Source organism: Calliphora vicina, chromosome 1, assembly GCF_958450345.1.
Source record: "Calliphora vicina chromosome 1, idCalVici1.1, whole genome shotgun sequence".
Taxonomy (NCBI): domain Eukaryota; kingdom Metazoa; phylum Arthropoda; class Insecta; order Diptera; family Calliphoridae; genus Calliphora; species Calliphora vicina.
The window spans coordinates 121,188,240-121,202,901 of NC_088780.1; positions in this window are offsets into that span (position 1 = coordinate 121,188,240).

Genomic DNA, 14,662 nt, shown 5'->3' on the forward strand with positions numbered 1-14,662 from the left:
TTATATTGTTTCTGAAATTCAAAAATTACTATAGATAAAGGGAGTCTTTCAATCAGGGGTCCGATAGCTCCTTCTATAAATAAATATATAAATATTACTGCAAGAAGTAACAATTCTAAAAACAAGTCTTTCAAAATGTTTAATTTAGGACTAGAACCAATGAAAATAAAAGGTACGGAATAAAATATTTGCTATTTGGTAACAAAAAGGCTGAATGATTTAAGAATTGATTTCGAAACAGAAATTTTACGTTTTGTTGCAAGAAAAACATGGAAACTAAAGAGTTTGCTAGTCAATTGTTTAGTAGATTATAGGGTATTCAATTGATTAACCGTTAATCGGTTAACCGATTAATTTTGTACGGTTAACTGTTCGAATAATTTAAAATTGCCGATTTTCATATAACAAATAAACCGATTAATTTGTGTCGATTAACCGATATTCCTTTTTTTTGCACTTTTAATAATTTGTTTTGTATTTATTTTTGTCTTTGAATTCAAATACAAATTTCAAATTACAAAAATTAGATATTTTTTGAACATCCAATAAACATGATTAGTGAGTATGTATAACAACTGACATATTTAATTTACATGTCTTTGAAAGTTTGTTTGTATTTAAAATTTTTGAAATGAATCTTTTATCATAACTAAACGAAACTATTAAATTAATCTAAATATAAAACAATCCAAAAAGAAATATTCTTTATCATGCTTTTGATTTCTGAAACATATACAATCTGCGAGAGAGTTTTTTTCCAAGAAAAGTTTTATTAAATCTAAAGGAAAAAATCGTTTAAATTATATTCTATTTATAAAAGTTTATTTCAGAAGATCTCACTAAAACCCTATAAAACTCACACATCAATCATTTGCTGCAACAACGTCATAATTAAAAAAAAGTCGTTTCGAGAAAAACGTCTTTGAATGTTTTATGACATTTTACTATTTCTTAAATAAATTTTCAACAAATCATGTGATTTCAGAAATATAAATAGTAGATGGTAATATCTTTCTAATCAGTATTTAACCCAAAGTTTTACTTATCAAATATACACAAAAAATAATTGACTTTGTTGAAAACTGATAAAACTATATGAAGGATTATAGAACAGCGCATATTTTGTATTACTCAGTTCAAAAAACACGAATTTTGAGTTATGACGTTGTTGCAGCAAATAGGCGATATGTTTACAAAAATGATCTCAAATACCTTATTTGCCGTTTTTTTATGTTTTTGTACACAAAATTAGCTGTTGTATTTTCAATTTAAAATGAAAATAGAAATTATTCGGTTAATCGAATAATTTTAAATTAACCGATAATTAACCGAATAAATCTAAACCTCTATTAATTATTTGCTCGATTAACCGATTAAACCAGAAACCCGATTAATTGAATACCCTAGTAGATTGTTCGGGAGGGAATCTGATCAGAATATTTCTGTTGAAAATTTAATGATGGACTTTGTTTTCGAATGTTTTTTAACATTATCAATACTTAAATTGTTAACTTTAACGTTATTTATTGTTTTTCTTTAACAATAAAATGCTAAAAAACCTACATAAACACTTCATTCTTTAAGTTTTTAAAAAAATTTTAATTATTCGAATAATTCGATTAATTTTAAACGTGTGATCGAATTATTCGAACAAGTTTTATTCGAACGGGAGAAAGATCGAATAATTTAAATACACTAGTATTTACTTTTATTAGACATCCAGATTATGATTCGCTAAGAAACTATGTTGAGGGTACTAGGTTCTTAACCTATCAGACATAGGTGCTTAGGCTTATGTAAATTGGGAAAAAGACTTCCTCGAGAGCGCACAACATACCGAAATAGGCATATGTATGTACCCAAATTGGTATTGTGCCATAAATTGCAGATGTGCTCAGCACATGTGTGAAGTGGATGTTATAACAACAATAGTTTTTGAGGAACTATTAATTTTAGTAAAGGATTTAACTGTTTACAAATTAAGATTCATATATTCATTCATATAGCTTTGAAGAGTAATTATAGTGGACTGTATTCGTTTTACCAAATAATGCCTTAAAGCAAATCAAAACCACCTGGTACATTTAATGAAAATGAAAACCAACCTTGTTGATTTAGTTGTGTTTGTATTTTATTTAACAAACTTACTTTATTCATTCTCTTTATATTAAACTCATTTTCAAATTATCCCTTTTTAATATCAAATTTATTCACCATATTATACACTTAATCACTCAGTTTTAATATCCCTAAATGTCCTGCATTTATGTTTTTTCATAATTAAATTATCAAAACCACAAAAAGTAAGAAACAGAAGAAAAAACGAAATTAAATAAAAGCAGCGTCAAATTTATGAAGATAATAACTCAAAAGCTACTGATTTTTTAGTGTTTTAGCGAGACACAGCACAACAAGACCGACAGTCTACCAGACAGACTTGAATAGATCAAAAAATATATTAAGTAAATGTGGGTCTGTTTGTCTGTTTTTTTTTTGGAAAATCAACAATATTTTACATACATCTGTTTCATATTTATGCAGTACAGCACTAAATTACAGCTGAACTCATAATCAGCAGCACAATCAGCTTGAAATTTGTTCAACTACAACTTCAGAAGAAGATGTCTGTTGGATTTTGTGTTTTTTTTTTTTTGTTTCTGGGGGGAAAACAGAGCAAAAGTAAGTTGTAGCAACTTCAATAATCCGACTTAGCTGTTATAAGAATTGCCAGATCTCTGAGTTGAGTGTGTTAAGAATAAAGCCAATAAGCATATTTGCTGGAATTCAAGTGTAAAAGAAATTGAATTCTAATCATACAATCAAATTTCAAGGGAAAATGAAAATTGAATTCAACTCAAATATTACAGTGTTAATACAGTTGAATTCAAGCCTTGCATTACAGTGAAATAATATTGAATTTATGCTTTGAAATAATGTTAAAATTAAGTCAAAAAATAATAGAATTCAAAAAAAATTAAAAAAATTCTGTAGATATTTATGATACTATTGGAGGATTCAGGCGGTGTTCTATTAAGTCATATTTTCATAATGTCCTAATATATTATGATAGTTTAAACAAATTCTTGTTGTTATGACAAAACAATAAACATAATTCAAAAAATCTTATTAGTTTAGAACTTTTTTGTTTGAAACACAAACAATTTTTATTAAACTATCATAATATTGACAATATGATGGACATTATGACAATATGACGTATATAGTAATGATGGGCTAATAGACTTGCACTTGAACTTGAGTTGCGTATTATAACTTTGCTTAATTACTATGATCGAATTCTAAAAATAGTACATCTGTTTTATTAATTATACCCTTCACCGTTTGTAATTTCTACATTCTTCATTCTGTTTGTAATTTCTCCATTGTAATATGACTTAAAAATGTGTAGTTTTTCAAAACGTTTAGCTTTTATTTGAAAACATGTGTACCACATAAATTTATTCAAAGTATTGGCCATTGTTAGCTATGACCTTTTCCCATCTTTCTGGCAACATATGGATTCCACGCTACTCTCTTTTGAGGCCAACCAATTTCGGATACTCGGTTCCAAAGTGAAGTGTATCCCAGAGAGAGCTTTCTGCATGGATCGCAACAAATAGTTTTCGGACAGGGCAAAGTCTGGACTATAAGGCGGGTGAGGCAAAACTTCCCAACCACTTCATTCTAAATACATTTTAGCAGGAATTGAAACATGTGGCCGATCGCTGTCATAATGGAATTTTAAGGTTTTTTGTCTGGCCGCATATCCTGGGCGTTTTTCGGCCAATGCTCTCTTCAAACGAATTAGTTGCGTTTGCTACAGGTTTCCTGTGATGGCCTACCCAGACATCAGCAAATAGGAACCTATTGCTCCCACCAAATACAAAGCATTTCCTTAGTGCCATACCCCACAGTGGATTATATAATTGATTTTTGCAAATGATTGAAATTAACCATAAAACAACTTGTATCGTAAAGTTAAGATGTCAAGCAATAATTATTTGCAGAATAAGTTAAAATTATACCATATTCAAGGGCGTGTATTTTTAATAATTTTAAATTTCCTTGTTGGAAAGGGTATCTTGTCCAGATTCTATTCTTGTAATGAGTTTTTTATATATTGTTAGCACATTTAAAATATATAATGTTTTTCAGCTTACCTACACAGCTTTGACTAGGAGTTTAACTATTGGCGTCATTTGCCGCCGATCTAATTTTAACATAGAATTAAAGTTTAACTTATTGTCTAAAAGATATATCATAATTAGCTGACATTCTGGTCCTATAAACAAATGGCATGCAAAAATGTTGAGAAATTTAGAAATTTAAAAGAAAAAAAATTATCAACTTTTTTGGATTTTAGTTGCTTTTCATAGCTTATTTTGCTATGATAGCTTATACAAATTTATAACTGTGTATAAAGTAAATTTAGTTCTTAAAAAAAAGTGTTTTAATTTTTTTAACCCTCCGACGGTTGCGTAGAAACTAAAGTATTGGTCGGATCGCTTTGAATACATGTGGGGGCGGGTATACTTCCCATGGACCATCAAGGAGTAATTTCAGATTGAAAATGAAAAAGGTCCCCGGGACCTTTTCACCTTTTCAGATTTAAACACATTTAAATCTCAATAGAAACTAAACTATTGGTCGGATCGCTTTGATTTTTTTTAAACAACAATTGCAAATATTGTACTTGACACACTACTGGACGATGTAATTGACGAATTAAGGGCTAATAATATAGAGATTAAGTTTATCACTAAGTATGTGGATGACTTGTTTGCGATTATAAGGAAATCGGACGAAGAGAAGATATTAAAAACAATGAACGTTTATCACAATAAGATACAATTTACAATAGAACGCGAGAAGAATATGTCAATACCGTATCTGGACATCAATATCATCAAGGATAATGGAAGAATAAGGACAAATTGGTACACGAAACCCACATCTTCAGGTAGAATGGTTAACTTCAACTCTACACAACCATTGAAAATGAAGATAAGTACAGCGACGAATTTAATAAGGAAAGTATTACAGATAAGTGATGTTGAATACAGGAAAACCAATATTAATAGAATAAGAAAAATACTTACAAAGAATAGTTACCCAACATATATGACGAACAATTTAATCAACAAAGTACTAAAATATGAAAAACAGCAGAAAAATCCAAACACTGAGGAGGAAAAAGTTTTTTACAGTGTACCATTTATTCCCAAACTAACGGAGACAAAAACAATGAAGAGAATGATCACAGAGAAAACAACAACAATAGCTTACAAATCAAATATGACACTGAGGCATCTATTTACAAACAACAAAACAAAAATTGACAAACTTAAGAGTGATAATGTGGTCTATGAGATAAAATGTGACGGTAATGAAAGGGAGAGATGTAACTTGGTTTACATTGGTACGACAAAGAGAATGTTGGGGACGAGAGTTAATGAACACAAAACAGATATTGAAAAAGGAAAAATAACGACGGCATTATCTCTGCACGTAAAGGAGTGCAATCATAAGATGGATTTTGACAATATTAAGATATTGGACAGAGAACAAAAAGAGAACAAACGATACACTCTTGAAAGCTTAAGAATACAACAAAAAATACACAATACAATGAACACGAAAGAGGACAAGGATAACACAAAACTGCAATATTCCGCTGCAATATTTAATTATTAAATCAGTTGAAGTTCTGTGATATTACTTAGTATTAAGTTTGACTTATAGTATATGTTTGTGTTGTAATGATTATTTATTTATTTATTAATTCTGTGTCGTGAAGTCCAGTTTTTTAAATAATAAGTTAATTGACAATGTAAACAATAGAATTTCGTAAGTTGAACTGTGATATCTTAAGTTTTTCAATGATTTATAATAAAATATTTATATGTTTTTGTCGCTAGAATTCAACAATAAAAGAAAACCCCTGAAGAAGTTTGAAACAAACAAACGAAACGTTGGGTAAATAATAATAAAAATGAAAATACTTTGATTTTTATTTACACATTTGGTAACAAATGATTGACCATAAATAGCCCGTAAGATTGGAATCTTAAAAACTAAAATTGTCAACATCATTGGTCATAAATAGAAAACTAGATTCTAGATAAAATTTCCTTGGAATTCATGTGGGGGGCGGGTATACTTCACATTGACCATTAATGAGTAATTTCGGTTTGAAAATGGAAAAGTTCCCCAGGGACCTTCTCACCCGCCGGAGGGATAATCGAATGAAAATTGTAAAAGTTATTCTACCTTTCAATAAAACCTTTTATAGTATTTTCTCCCTCAGCGCATATGAATAAAAAAAATAAAAACCTAAGTATACAATTTTTTTGTACAATTATTAATTTACAAGGCAAATTTTTTCGAAAAAGTTTAATAACTTTTGCATATATAAACCGATTTTAACAAGTAAAGTCTCAGTTTTGTCTATATAAAATTTTAAAACACTGTGCAAAAAAATAGGTCCTCATAGAAAAAAATTAAAATAACTATTGTTGAATTTGAAAAATTACGAAATAAATAAAAAAATGCTAAACTTTTTATAAAAACTTACAGAATTTCATGAAATATTCAGACATTTATGAAAGATTAATTCGATGCCTCTCCATAGTTGTTTAAACTTTTAAAATCGGTCTAAAAATATGTGAGTTAGTACTATTACTTTTATACAAAAATTCATAAAAAATCAAAAATGTATTTATAACCGTTCATAACTTTTTTTTTAATAATTCGATTTTTATGATTAAAAATAAATATTAAAGCCGCCTTTTTAATAAAAAAAATTTTACAAAAATCCTCATTCATTCAAATGTTACAGTTTTTTGATCCGAAAATTACCAAAATTCAAAAATTTCCACTGTGTACCTTAATGGATCCATTTTTTATCGCACGCAATGACTCGGTGCAAAAATTATTTGCTTTTATAGCGTTTCTCGGCTTCAATTCGTATGGTACCCAATTTCCCTACTTTTGGATGAATCGAGCTGCTAGCAAATATTGCTGCTTGAGTAGCTCCCAATGATTCTGCGAGCTCTTGTTGAGTTTTACAATAATCTTCATGGAGTAATGCATCCAATTCTTGGTCTTAAAACTTTTTTGGCTGGCCTGAGCGATGTTTGTTTTCCGTATCAAAATCACTACTTTTAAACGGCACAAACCATCTCTCGCTTGTTGAAACCAATGAAACACATTCTCAATAAGCTTTGGTGAGTAGTCTGTATAATTCAGCGGCACATTGTTTTTTCAAATCAAAGAAGTGAATCTTCACACATATGACGCTTTGTTTGCACAATATTCGACCAATTTGATGAAAGGTGTGGTATATGAGATTCGGCCTTATTTGTTAAAATATCCTAAATTTCGAATTACTTGTTTATTAAAAATTATGTTGCACACCCAAATCATCTGGCAATATTTCTTATACTTATACAGACAAATAAACACAATTATACAAAACATTTACACAGCCACAGTAATACAGACATGAATGAATAGAGAAGCGAATAAATGATAATGTGGACGTCAGACAATCTAGTGTATATAGACTTGCTGCTGCTTTTGTTTTTTTTCTGGCTATTGCTATTGTTGGAGTAAATAGTAACCGCTAACCATACAGTTGAACATCATTATGCATAATCACGATTTAGCACAACACACCGAGTAGTGTACAGTGAAGTACACTAAAGCAGCAAGAAAAGGGAATAAATAACAAGAATGAAAGAAAACAGAGTTCATTATTTAGTAGATAAGTAGAGGGTGTCTTTTTTAAGGAGGTGTTTAGTTCTAGTCCTATGCTTGTATTCAACAAATTTTGGGTGACCTAGATCAACGGGAAACAATAGTTGAATATGATCGGACCAAAAACCATAAAAACTTTTCGAAACTGTGAAGTACCCAACAAAGAAAACTGGAAAATTGTTTTCATATATATGAAGAGGGTACTGAGCATTTTTAGATAAAGCAGTTCTATTTCTATAACACAGTTTAGCAAAATCTGGCTGACCTATTAATCGAGATCGAAAGAAAACGAATACGATCAGATCAAAAAAACGAATACGAATACGCAATAAAATCGCAATATTTATACAAAATAATTATTTATTAAAACAAAACTATAGGTCCTTAAAAAAGACCCGTTTACAACAAAGAACATTTTACTTTTCGTTATGAAGGATTTTATATTTTCTGTTAAAGTTAGGTATTTTTTTCTAATTATTTTCACCCAAGTATTTGGCTTATATGTTTTTTGTTGTAGCATTTTATTATGTCTGAAAGTAAACAACATAAAAATAAAAAAAGGGAGAAGTGGGAGTTGGCAAAGGCGACACTCAAACAGAGGCTGATAACCTGCATCTCCTTGGAAACCTTGACAATAAAAATGTAACAGACAAGAACAAAAACAAAACTGAAACATATAAACAAAATAAAAATCCTGCTTCTAATGACCTACTTCTGGATGTATATAAGTACACTTGTTATATGTGTGTATTTTGTTTTTTTTTGCAATTTTGGTTGTTGTGGTGACAGAGGCCAGAAAAAGGGAGAAGGAAAAATCTAAAAGTTTTCCTTGTTTTTTTTATTTTCCGGATTTTTTTTTGTTATTTTGTATTATTAAGGTGATGTGTTTTCTATTTTGTTGTTGTCAATAAGCATCACCATCAGCACCATTATTATCATCCACATTATTACACCAAATACCTAGATAGACGTTTTTGTATAATTTTCAAGGTTTATTTTTTAATTCTCTCTTGTTAATATTTTCAGGGCAATTTTTTAATATTTTTATTTTTGAAAAATAATAATCGATTATTTTCCCTTTTTATCATCAGTTGTTGTTTTCTATTAAAGACAGGAAAAATATCACTTAAGTCGGTGCTAACCAACTAGCGAATTTTAAAAAGTTAATTTTATAATTGTAGTAAAGAGTAGTATAACAAAAAGCGCCAAATTCGGTTGCACCAACTTCATTTCGAAGTATCAGCGTTATTATTATTTAAATATTCAGTGTGCAATTTTTCATCTTTGCCGGCCCTTTTTAGTCTACAGACGCTTTTGTCATTCGTTTGAGTTATTTTGGGCAACAACTGAATTTTTCCCAAAAAACACATACTCGCCTTTTTAACTTTGTAAGTTTTTATATATTTTTAAATTTTTTTTTACTCCATAAATGCAGACATGTTTATAGAAATATGCATGTCAAAGCCTGTCGGTTTAGGCTTTTTTCTCTTATTTGGTGTTTTTTTTTTTTTGTTTATTTGGCGGCGCCAAATATTAAGTGCAGTAACCTACACAGAGAGTATTTAAACCAACAGTGTGCAACCACAAAGGCACAAGGAAAACTTTTTGCAATTGTGGATAAATAATAGAAGTATATTTGTTGGCTTATTTTTAGCAAACTTTAAGGTAGAATATTAAATAATAATAAAACGTTATTTAATGAAAGTAAAATTAAGTAATTAGAATTAGGTTAAGTATTAACTAATTTTGTTATTTCTCTTTACATATGAACTTTTTAGATTCATTTTAAATACACAGAGAAAATAGATTCATAGTCACAACCGAATTTGGCGCCAATCGAATTTTGTCGGTTGCATGTACTATCGATTGAATTCGATTGCAGTGACTGAATTTACGATACACACAACTGTTTTAAAAATTAATTCGATGAGGAGCACCGATACTATTAGTTGGAGCAATTAAATAAAAATTTTGGTGGTTTTTCTCTTATTATATTCAAAATAATTTATTGTTCTTTTAATTTTACAATATCTAAAATATACAAAAAATAAAAACTGTTGAATGAAGACAAAAATATTTTTCTTATGTAGAAGTATCTGCGTTATGGTGGTTTGCATCATTGTTTTTGGTTTGACATAAAAAACTGGAGACATTTCATCCGTCGTGTCATTGCACATCATACCAAGGTTAAATCGAACAAAAACTACTGGCAGGAGCATAGCAACGATTTATTAATAACAAATTAAAGTATTCGGGACCATAAGCATGTTAGTTCTAATAGTGGATGCAGAACCAGATACAATTAATTAATTGTTGTAAGGATGCCTATAATTGTAATAAAAAACTGTCTTTAGTGCATCAACAAATCTTTACCTAATATGTACTTACATGCAAAACAAACATATTTACATAAAATATGTACATATACAAATATTTATGTATGTATTTATAGTCCACAGAAAAGCGTAACTTGCAGTTTTATAGTCATTATCCAAAATATTTGTTGTATAATCCGTATATGTTCTTTCAAATATTTTATATTTTATTACATTAAAATTTTTTAAAGGAAAATGTCAAAAAATTTAAAATTGCTATTAATAGAGAACACCGAATTGAAATTATTATAACCGAAAACTTTAAAAAAAAACTTTAAAATTTAGTAAAGACACAAACCAAATTCAATTAACCGTAATTCGATTGTGATTGTGGTTTTACAATTCTAACTATAAGAAATCTGTTAGGAATATAGAATATCTATAATTGCAATACCATTTCTGTATTACTTATTAAATATTTATAATCAGAACTGAATTCCAATCGATTTGTTTTCTGTGTGTACATATGAGTATGTGGTCTCATTTTTGTGGAATATATTAACTGATTTACAGTTCCCATGGGGCATGCTATTCTGCTGCCGCCATATGAAAAAATAATAATTTTCTTAGAAATGTGAAATACATTCTTTAAAATTCAGAATTTCGTAAAAATGTTTTCCAAAGCAAGTCTCAATTTTAGAATAACTCTTGCAAATTCAAAAGCTAGTAGTAGCAGGAACTGGGGACGTATCCCCCAAATTGGTAATTTAAAGGTGTTGGCAGATTGAAATTAATGGTCAAGTGCCAGAGTGTACTGCTACATTTTACATGAGTTTTAGATTGAATGTTATATTCAGGGCAAGGAAAAAATAATTGAAAATAAGTAACACAAATTTCCAAAATAATAATCATGTAAACGTTTAAATGCCTCGCAAACTGTTAATTTTTACACTCTCGCAAAGGTGCGAAATATCCATATATATGTAGCATAAAATAATTTTTTCTATAAAATTGCAAATTGCTAAAGTAAAAAAAAATTGATTTGCTATTGAGAAAGTTGAAATTTCGATAAAAACTAGATCTCCTTCAAAAAGCTTTGGACCTCGCAGTAATAAAAAATTTTAAATTATTTTTCTTTCATAAAAATTTTACTTTCCAGAAAAATATAAATACATTATATATTATAAGGGTATTTCCTGTGGTCACGAACGTACGTTGTACGCTTTTGATGTACAAAGATAATAGAAAATAAAACTTTTCCTATGTTTAGTGCAAAAGATGGATTTCATCGAGTTTCGACATGTGATCACGAACGTACGCAACTTTGGCTGACAATAGTGAAATGTAAAAATCTGCAAAATTGAACGGAATATTCAAAAGCGATTAATTTATTTTAAAATTGTATTAATGTAGTTCTCTATCCAGTATTTACACAATAAAATATCTCTATTGGTTTTTGTTTAATTGGCTTAAGTAACGGTCGCGAACGTACGAGTCGCGAACGTAAGATGTTTCCCATAAATATCCTCAAATTTCCTAATGAAATTTTAACAGTATTTATGATATTTTTGTTTTTATTGAATAGGCCGTTATCGAGTGCATCATTCAGATACCTGTAATATTCGGTATATTATTAAATTTTTCAAGTAAAGTAAAGCAGTTGTAAAAAGACAATGTATCATTTTGAAAATTGTTATTTGTTTTAGTTATTTGGAAAATATTTCTCTTTACAATCGGTCCAACGCTCTACTTTCGCTCTACATTCCGACAGTGTTGCCATTTTACGATTTCATTAATTTTTGGTCAATATTTTACTGGAACATTAGATTTCACATCTTTTGTACAGGTTTTGCAATCGTTGGTCATACAGCTTTCATTTTTAATATTGCAACAAGTTTTGTGGAAAGACTGTATAACTGTTGCGAAACTATTTAAAACAAGTAAGAGACCTATATTCGGCTGTGCCGAATCTTATATACCCTTCACCAAATATACTTTAAAATTAATTTTTTTAGGTAAACAAAATTTAATTTTTTTTTTCGAAATTGTTTTTTAATTTTTTTTAAAAAAAGTTTTTTCCAAATTTTTTAAAAGAAAAATTTTTTTTAGTTTTTTTCCAAAAAAAAAAAATTATGACAAAAAAATATTTTGATGAAAATTAATTCGGGTTAAAAAATATTTTTCCCGATTTTGACCCATTGTAGGTCCTTATCTACATCGTTGCAATGGACTTTGAATATCCATATTGTCTATATTAATGACTTAGTAATCCAGTTATAGATCAAAAATAGGTCAAAAATCGAGGTTGTCCCGGTTTTTTGCTCATATCTCCGCTATTTATGGACCGATTTTGCTGATTTTAAATTGCAAACTTCTTGAAATCATGTCTGACAGAATTATTGAAGATTTGGATCCCGAAGATATCTGGGGTCTTCAGAAAATTGATTTCAACAGACAGACAGACGGACATGGCTTAATCGACTCCGCTATATATAAGGATCCAGAATATATATACTTTATAGGGTCGGAAATGTAAAATGTAGAAATTACAAACGGAATGACAAACATATATATATCCTTCTCACGAAGGTGAAGGGTATAAAAACTGAAATTGGCATACATACAGACATGTTATGCGGCATTTTGGTTGAATGTTGAATATGCTTCGGTCGACATTTGAAAAATTGTGTCTGGCTTACGCATTCTTAAATTGATGCGTTTTTATAAACTTCATAAGCTTCCGATACGGTTAGCAGCATATAAAGTTTAGCAACAATTTGTCCATCACCAATGAGCGTATCCTTTTTGGCTGCCGATTGAAGGCTAACATCTTCATGCAATTAAATGTCTTTCACCACTTTCAACTTCCTCTCCCATTCCAAATCAACTTGTGTAGATGTTTTATTTTGCTCATTTTCCGGTATGACATACTTCTTAAATAGTCCTTTAATAACTTAATTTTTTTTAAATCATTTGTTAATGCCCTTTCAGCCTTTTTCATTGCTTTCACACGATCAAATTTCATGGCGATCGGTCTATAATTGTTCATAGCTTCCATATAAAATACACGAAAATCACTTGCGAAAAAAAGTTACTCAAATTTAAAAAAAAAATAAAAGTTTTTGCTCATTTACTCTGTGTAGATTATTATATGGTCGGATTTTCTAAAAAAACAACTGCGAGAGAACGTTACTTAATTTAAATGCACATCATAACTTTTGAATTAGTAGTGATTTTTAAGCAATTAATTTTTATAAATACTTTTGTTGGTAATTAAAAAAAATATTATAAAAAAATTGTTATTGTTCTTAGCAAAATTTATCCCAAATAGTTTAGCTATTTTTTCAATCTTTCGAAAAAAAATATAAACAAAGAAAATGTGGAATTTTTTTGGTAAAACCAAATTTTTTTTTGACTTTTTATAGCCTACACCACCACAGTGGGGATAGTATATTGGTTAGTGCTGCTGTTTGTAACGTTCAAAAATATTGTCCCATCACCCACCTTAACGTATACCAATCTGCTCAGTATCCCTTTCTAAGTCGATGTCCGTCTGGTCGTCCATGTAAACCTTGTAATAAAACTACAGGTCTTGCAAGATTTAATTTTCTGATATTAGGGTGCACAGTGGGGCTAAATATTTTGGAAATAAATCTGGCATTTCTGAATGGTTGCTCCGATCGGAATAAAATTTCAAGTGGTCGTAGCCAGGGAAAATCTGGGTTTTAGTTATTAAAACGGGCCCTACATATGCTCCAGGCAATTGCTAAGAATTGAAGCGAAAATCCCAAAAATGGTATTTTTTACAATTTTGCTCATAGGGTCCACATTTCCCTCTGGGCTGTGAAAATACTTTGGTGATAAATAGGGAATATATCAAGGTTTCCAAACCTGCTTTGCGTTTTCTGATCCCAGCTTTGCGATTTTGGAACATGTGAACATATTTTGTATACTAAAATGTTCTACGTGAAGATACCTTACAGAAAAATATAAAATTGTTATATGTTCTTAAAGAAAATTAGCAAAAATCTACTATTTTTTTAATTTTTAAATTGAAAATCGTTTATTTTTGGATTCATAATTGATATAGCTATGAAATCTTGTGCGTATTATTTGTAATTTTGTTGTCTAACTAACACAAAAATTCGACTCCATTCAGTCCAAAAGTACGCCGTATATTTTCAAATTTAGGTATGGCAAAATTATAAAATTTAAATTTTGAAATGCCTATAACTCGGAAATTATAGCACACGCATGCATGTTTCTTCAAGACCTAGCCGAGCGCTTTTTAAAAATATAAAAATCTTCGAAATCGAATGGGAAACAAAAAAATGGCACGTGTTTAAAAATGTTACATGTCGAAGGTACCCTACTTTGAGCTCCCATATCGTAGCCCCTGGAGCATATATAGGGCCCATTTTAATAACTTACCAGCCATTTAGAAATGCCAGATTTATTTCCAAAAATTTCTATTCTGCCCTACTGTGGAGTGGTAAGAAGGGAGATCTGGTGGATAAATACTAGAATGGGATACTTGAGGACAATGGCACTTAGAGCTAAATATTAGTCTTCTTGAGACAAAAATATTG